Below are 7494 nucleotides of genomic sequence, written 5' to 3' on the forward strand. Positions count from 1 at the left end.
CTGATTACTTTTTTGTATTAGTATTTTCACCTTTATCACCAGCTCTGCTCAGTCAAGTGATGTGTGGGTTTTGTAATCACCTGGGCCATGCCATAAATGAGATCTGGCTTGGTGTTCCCTCACTGCAGGGCTTAGACTTGACCTGTTGAACAAATAGGACTCTGTGAGAACAGTTGAAGTCCCTTTGGGCTGTGGCTCTCCCCACTGGTAGGCAGAGAGATGAAAATAGACTGTAACAGATGGCTTAGCTGTTTCCACTATTCAGCACAGGCTGCTGGGCAGCCCACATAATACCATGCCATCCAAAAGGGGCTCAGTGTGCAGTCCATAGTCTTCAACATGCTGAGAGCTATTTTCCCCCTGATCCATCAATCGCAGGGCTAAAAAAAAAAAAAAGAGGAAAAAATCAATGTCATACTTGGGTCATGATCAAACCTATCTTACACCATGTGGAGTAGCTTATAGTAGGTTAAGTAAGACTGTTTGGGTTTGAGAAATGTAAGCCCGTCAGTAAAGTCTGTAGACTGTGTATGTGCCAACTAGGCTGATCCAGCTTAGACCACACATTGCTGCTTTCTCCCCATAATCACACATTTACAGACCCTGTCAAGGACACAGAACCTCTTTGAATTACCGATCAGTGATTCAATAGGACATGGATATGGTGCACACTTTGTGTAAAAGTACGTGCGCGCCACCAAGTGTGTGTGTATTTGTTTACCTACACATAAGTGTAGCTGGATGTACACAGGCCATTGTGTAATCTGGGCTACATCACATCAGCCTGGTTAAGGACATTTATTGATGCTGAGAGTCCCTCTGTTCTCTTTGAGAGTGGGGCCACCTGGACAATACAGGATGAGCTGGGCAAACTGTGATTAGATTGTGTTATGAGCAGAGAGAGAAAAACAATGACATTTTTCTTAGGTAAAGTGACAGCTCAGCCAGTGCAAGGGGACATCTGATAAGAGAAGACAAATGTCGCTCATGGTGTCTTTTAGTTTCTCCCTAAACTTCAAGGTCAAAGACAGAGTGGTACATTAATATTTTAGATTTACTTCACAGTATCACACAGCAATATATATTTTAGATATCTACAATACAATGTATATTCAACGAGCATCCTTAAACATCAATATTCTAATTAAAATATTCTGTCTTTCTCCCTTTCTGACACACACATGCAGACACATACACATGCTCACACAGGCTACTGTTCACACCAACCTACACACTGCTGCTACCCTGTTATTCCCAGCTTGCAGTTATTCCCAGACTGAGTCAGGATGGCACCATAAGCCTGTCTGCCCGTTTCATGCCAAACCTGATGTCTCCTTGTCGCACATGCCTTTGCAGCTGATGTGAGCTCTACATACCCTCCTTCCCTCTGTAATTACTTATAAGTCAAATTGACAGCTGGAGGCACACTTAGCTAGGTCAGGGAGCCATTCAAATCAAAGTGTTCCTTACGCTTTAAATAACCTTCCTCTGTCTCCCCGTTGAGTCTTTCTTCACACCTTAATCATTCACCACCATGACAGTTTCCTGTGTCTGTGAACTGCTCCATCTGTTATCTCCGCATCTTTAGATTTGCCACTACGGTATATCTGGCAACCTTCACCTGGTGATACAAAAGAACAACAGGAATGATAGATACTGACAATCCAGTTGCATAGCAAGGGCGCAACTAAGGGTATGATTTTGAGAATTTCCCGGAGGCAGGACTCACATGCAAAATAGTGCAATTTCCTGTTTGTTCACTGAACAGGTGATGTAATGTTTGTAGCTTATAAGACAGAGCATGAGACTAACATGGTATTGACATTGCCAGTGTTGACTTTGGCCATCTGTGCTACAAAAAATGTAAGCAATGATGGTACTATAATGGGTTTTGTATGAAAGCCAAGACCAACAGGTGTATGTTATTACCAAATGGCATATGATTAAGTCTGCATAAGACCGCTGTATCAGCGAAACATTTCCAAAATATTTCCCAAAATGTAACTCTCCTTTAACTCTTATTATGTAATATATATATATAGTATATACATAATGTTTGCAGCTAATGATGCTTGCTGTTGTTAATTATTTTCTTATCTTACAAACAAGTCCCTATTACCCTGGCCTATATATTTATAATTAATTCAAAACTGCATCCATGAAAACGCAAACTACAGATTACTGTGCCTACCATATAACACATGTAACATATGTATTGAACAGTGTCTGTAAGTCACCATGAAAAAGATATCAACTCAATGTAGCATAAATGTATGGAAACAGGGTCAAACAGTATGATCCACACAAGGTGGATGCAGTTAATTAGTACAATATAATGCATTCCAATTCATTATCACTGCAATAAATTAGAGAGGTGTTTGTTAGACCGGGCTGTTGTGTTTTGGACTGCATTGTCTCTAAGATGTGTTTCTGTTATTTTGTCCACATACTGTACACAGTAAAGGTGGATGTAAAAATGAGTCATTAACAGTCAATCCTGCTTATTAATGAATTTGTTAGTTGAAACAATGCAATCTGCGGCCTACAGAGGGCAGTCTATCCACATGGCAAACGGTCTCTGAACTATGAACCTTGAGTCTGATATGACCACTAAATCATTATGGACAACTGAAATGCTGTATCATAAATTAGGTTGTTTAATGTGTTGATAGTCTGAAATTTTACAGCCTGGACCAGCTGAGGGACACTGTATGACAAATGGTACTGTTTGACACCAGCATGATAACAGATCATCACTATTCAAGCAACATAAAGGCAAGCTGCAGGAAGGTATAGGCACATTGATCAAAATGTCATCACAGTCAGGCTATCTAGCAGAGCAAAGTGAACTTCTATTCCACTTTAGTGAATTTAGAGAGCTTTGACTCGGCCTTTCCTGGCTACCGACATCCCCTGGGCTTGCATGTTCCAAGACTCAGCAGCCTCATTACTCTTTAGACAAACAGGTTTGGACATATTGAACTCAGACCCAAAACAACCCTGCTCTACCCCGCCACTTTCCACTCTCCCAGCTCTATTTGTGATTGGGGAGTGTTTGTCTCTTTCACTCTATCTCTGGGTGTCTGTTTGCCTGACACTTGTCTGGCTTGGCCTAGTTTCTCCTTGATCTCATCAGTCAATGTGAGGACCTGTGAAGGCCATCTCCCCATCTTGCTCTGTGAATCTCTGCCAGCTCTGTGCCTGTGTCAGCAGTTAGGGACTGACTCACACCCACGCAGTCTCCAGTCTTCACTCCAGGGCCCACTGAGCAAAGGCACCACATCTCCCCAAACAGACAGCCTCATTTGCATGCCCATAAATCACTCACAAAACTGACACCCTGCCACACAACAAGGCATGACACGGAGCCACAAAACTCGGTCTGTGTTATATGATATTAGGCTCTAAGGCAGAAATAAGCTATTCATATAACCTCTTGGGTGATGATGGAGCCAATCAAGCTTGAGTGGCACTTACATACATATGGCCCATATCTGAAATCAAAGCTGTTAACTTTAGCCCCTTCTCTGCATGAATGTGTCAGGAATTTGTGAATTTCCTATTGAAAAGTCCACAACATATGGCTGATTCAAAAGGTTATTATGTATTCACACAGCGATGAAGGACTGTTACACTTTCTGAAACTTCTCAGAAGAGCTGCAAAATTATACGTCTTGTGATTAACGATTCATCAGACAAGGTACAGCTAGCAGACCAATAATTTGTGTTCAAATGACTACTAATACGGCTCTTGTAAGGACATTGTCAAATGGGGATCAGTGAAATATAAATAAATGAGCGCTGGTTGCTTTTTGAAAATATTATTAAACCAAGCAATGTCCCCAAATTCCCTTTCCACACTAATCTGTGTTCATTTGCATGAAATACAGATGGTTTATTTATGTTTTATTTAGCTGTTTATTTGACAGCGAAAGTGCAATTAACATCATCACATTCCAGTCACTTATATAACAGATGTATGGCGCGTAGAGTATAAAGTGACAGCTGACTTCCAATTATTGTCCCTAGCTGCGCTTTTGGATAAATTGCACAGTTTAAAATGTAAACTGAATTATAAAACTACGGGAAAAGAGCAATACAATAAAATTATTATACTACATTGTCGTCATAATAAAAGCACAAACATTGGAACATATCATGTTCAATCATGTAATGTTGAATCAGTCATCAAACTGGCACTATAATTACTTCTTGTAAAAATTAGTCAACCATAAAAGGGCCAGTTCACCCATATTAGAAATAAAACACATTGTCCTGCTTACATCTAGCAGTTGTAAAGCATGCAGTAAGTTTCTGATTTCTATGGTTTAAAAATATCTGTTACTGAGGCTTCTGCTGCCACTCTGATACAGTGAAAAAGAACAGAATTTAGTTTGGCCGTGACTGAAGCATCAAGAAATGGCATTTGAAAACTCAACAGTAATGTGTCTCATCTTCCAGAAACAATGTCCTGGTTAATCTGGATAATCCACAGACCTCGCTGTCAACAGATTTCTTTGGGAAATATTTCCTTTCAAAGGTTATATATAGAGAAATCTCCCCAGGGTGATGTCAGTGGATTATCATGAGTAAAAGTGGGATTGTTTTCGGATGGACACATGCCACGGGGTGTTTTCAAATGCCATTTTTAATGCTGTTGAGCCCCTCTGACAATATTCCATTAACTGGTTAAAGCTACCATTCACGACACCAAGGTCATGTTCTGGGTCTGGGAATTTAGACCTGAGGTGTTGTGCTGGGGGAAATTTGGACTCATGACTCATGAAGTAGGATTTATAAAATCTTGGCTACGTCCCTACACCACAGGATGAATTGGAAAATGTTATTTTTGTGATTTTGGGTGTACTGACCCTTTAACTTTTAAAGTCCCCCTCCACTCAAAAATGTGTTTTTCTTCTTATTACTTCAGTTGGATGTTTGAGCTTCACTGTGCAGCGTTCAACACTAGAAGGCTGTTTTCACTTTCATCTGACGATGGAGGACGGTTTCTCTGTGCTCACTGAAAATTGAGTGCACCTATGAGCATGATTTGTGACATCACAACTAGTTTGGAGCCAATCCTGGTCCAGTATGAAACTTACACAAGTGTGATGTGGAAACCTGGAGCCTCCAGTGCACATACAGCGAGAATGGACTTTACAGTGAAGTAAGAGACATCTTGTGTTCAACAGTTAAACTTTTGAAATGAAAAATATGTGCATATTCATAGTTTCTTGAATTTTAATGAGGGAGGATTAGATGTAATTTTAAAAATTTTAACGAGATAAATGCGGAAGGGTTAGGGTTATACAAATGTAAGACACAAATTATCATTCAAAGTAGAGTATTTTATCTTAAAATGTGTCTGGAGGGGATCTTTAAAGTTCAATTTGGCATTAACCAGACAGACATGTTATGCAATTATATTTAATGTGAATATTTATGGGGGAAAATGCTGTGATTTGACAGAATAATGTAACTGTGCAGATAACTGTAGGTGAAGCATTAGTGAAACCATCAAAACCATCACTTTTGAACATTTCCCTTGTGAATATTCCTGGTTTTCCCTGAGGTGACCCTGGGACCGCCCCCACAGACCCCTTGTTCGGGAACCACAGCGCTGGGTTGCCACACCGCTCCCAGCTGCCAGCGGAAATATTTCGGTGCGTCGGCGGACAGACAACACAACTTGTTCCCTTTTCCCCTCCGTTCTTCTGCTACTTACAGCTTGTTATGTGCACAGTATACCGGCGGTGAGTGTGGACTGGGAGGGGAATAATCCCCCCTCCGTACCCGGTCGCGTCGACTCTCCTCCAGTGCGCGCTTCTGACTCTCTCTCTCTCCCTCCCTCCCTCTTTTCCCTTCCTCCCTCTGTACTCCCGGTTCCTTGACAGTCAAGGCAAACGCATGAGCGGATCCCACAGGTGTGTTGCTACTAGGAGACACACACACACACACAGAGACGCACACACACCTGGAAATTACCATGTGACTCGACACCTGGGCGTGGAGAAAGTCCGTGATATTCTAACCAGAGACTCTTTTGTTGAGGAGTTGTCCGTGTCGCCTCTGAACAGGAATTGAGAGATCGGTCAGCCAAGTAGCCTGTTTTTTCAACGGAATAGTGCCTTCCTGAAGCCCTCACAGGACGTGTGGGGAGAGTAAAATGTGAACTTGCTTAGGGACTTCTTCTTTTTTTTTTTTTTTTGGTTATTTAACCGGGGGAGGAGAGTGGGTTCTCCAATATCAGGACTGTTCGCGTTTGTGCAACTATTCTCTTCGCTCTTCTTCCTCCAAGGTGAGTTCCGGGGAAGCTGATGTATCCCGTCAAAGTGGGTTGGGACTATTTGCTTTTGTGTTTAACCGTAGTATCAATTTCAAACCCTGGTAAATATTGAGCAGCAAGTTTTGATACCCTATTATACGCCCTATCGATGAAGCATGGGTGCGTAAATCGCTCACAGAAACGCTTAGCCTCTAACATCGCTACTCTTTTGTATCGTGTTATACAGAAGTATTGTATTCCCCAGATATAAAGTGATGCGTATGCTACATCTGCAAAAAACATGTTTAATGAACAGCCACAACAGCGTAGTAACTGTGAAATAGTTTGACAAAGAGCATGTAAGAGCAGTCTTTTAAATGTTAATTATGTCAGTTCTTGTAAGGAGGAATTATGACATTTATCACAGAAACGCTTCAAGGCATTGTTTCTGTGTGCAAACTTGTTCCACTGTCAAACTCCACAGCTGTGTGTTTGAAGAAGAAGAAGAAGAAAAAAAAGCCCTTATAGACATGCTCTTCCCTAAACCATGCATTTCATCTCAGGAGCATTGCATTGCAGCCACAGCATCTGCCCAGTCACCTCACAAGGAACCGTCTGTCCCCCCATGCACAGGCAATTTCTGTGAGAAATGGGCATGTGGACTGTGTTCCTCACCTCTGGACAGTAGGCTGTACATCAACAGCTGAGAGGACAGAAGTAGTAGTGAGAATTGCCTCCTGTTTGTTTTTCTTTTTCCTTTTTTCTCTCCTCTCTCCCTCTCTCTCTCTCTCTCTCTCTTTCTTGTCTCTCTTGTGGAGAACAAGGAGACAGAAGCACTATTCATGTCCCTGTTGAATCTCCTGAGCAGTTCTGTCAGTCTGTATCTCTCAGTTCCTGGCGCGGCCCTCAACCGACCACTGTACTGCCTTGTTGTCTTTCTAAATCGTCCTTTTATTCACCGCCCTGCCATCTTCCGCCCCTTGAGCACAGACCTACTGTACATAGGATGCTCCTGCCTCCTGGGGATTATTCCCATTAAATGACATTATACAAACAGTCTCATAGTGGGAATGGATTAACGGGCAGGGGGCATGTGGAGACAGGAAAGGCGACTGCTGGTAGTAGTAGTGGTGGTGGTTGGTAGGGGGTTAGAGCAGGGGGTCGACCTCCAGTCTCCTGACTGAGCAGGGATGGTTTTCCAATAGATGCCATCTGCTCACATGGACACA

At 42.1% G+C, this 7494-nt stretch overlaps 1 long non-coding RNA gene across 1 annotated transcript; it reads right to left on the bottom strand.

Annotated features, from left to right (window-relative positions):
* Positions 1-63: 63 nt before the first annotated feature.
* Positions 64-6292, bottom strand: LOC121897403. The gene is made up of 5 exons (XR_006096222.1): positions 5726-6292; positions 1471-1621; positions 726-872; positions 295-380; positions 64-142 (listed from the first exon to the last, which is right to left on the bottom strand). It is a non-coding gene; the product is annotated as an uncharacterized LOC121897403 (long non-coding RNA).
* Between the last annotated feature and the right edge of the window lie 1202 nt (positions 6293-7494).

This window comes from Thunnus maccoyii, chromosome 5 (genome assembly GCF_910596095.1).
Source record: "Thunnus maccoyii chromosome 5, fThuMac1.1, whole genome shotgun sequence".
NCBI classification, from domain to species: Eukaryota; Metazoa; Chordata; class Actinopteri; order Scombriformes; family Scombridae; genus Thunnus; species Thunnus maccoyii.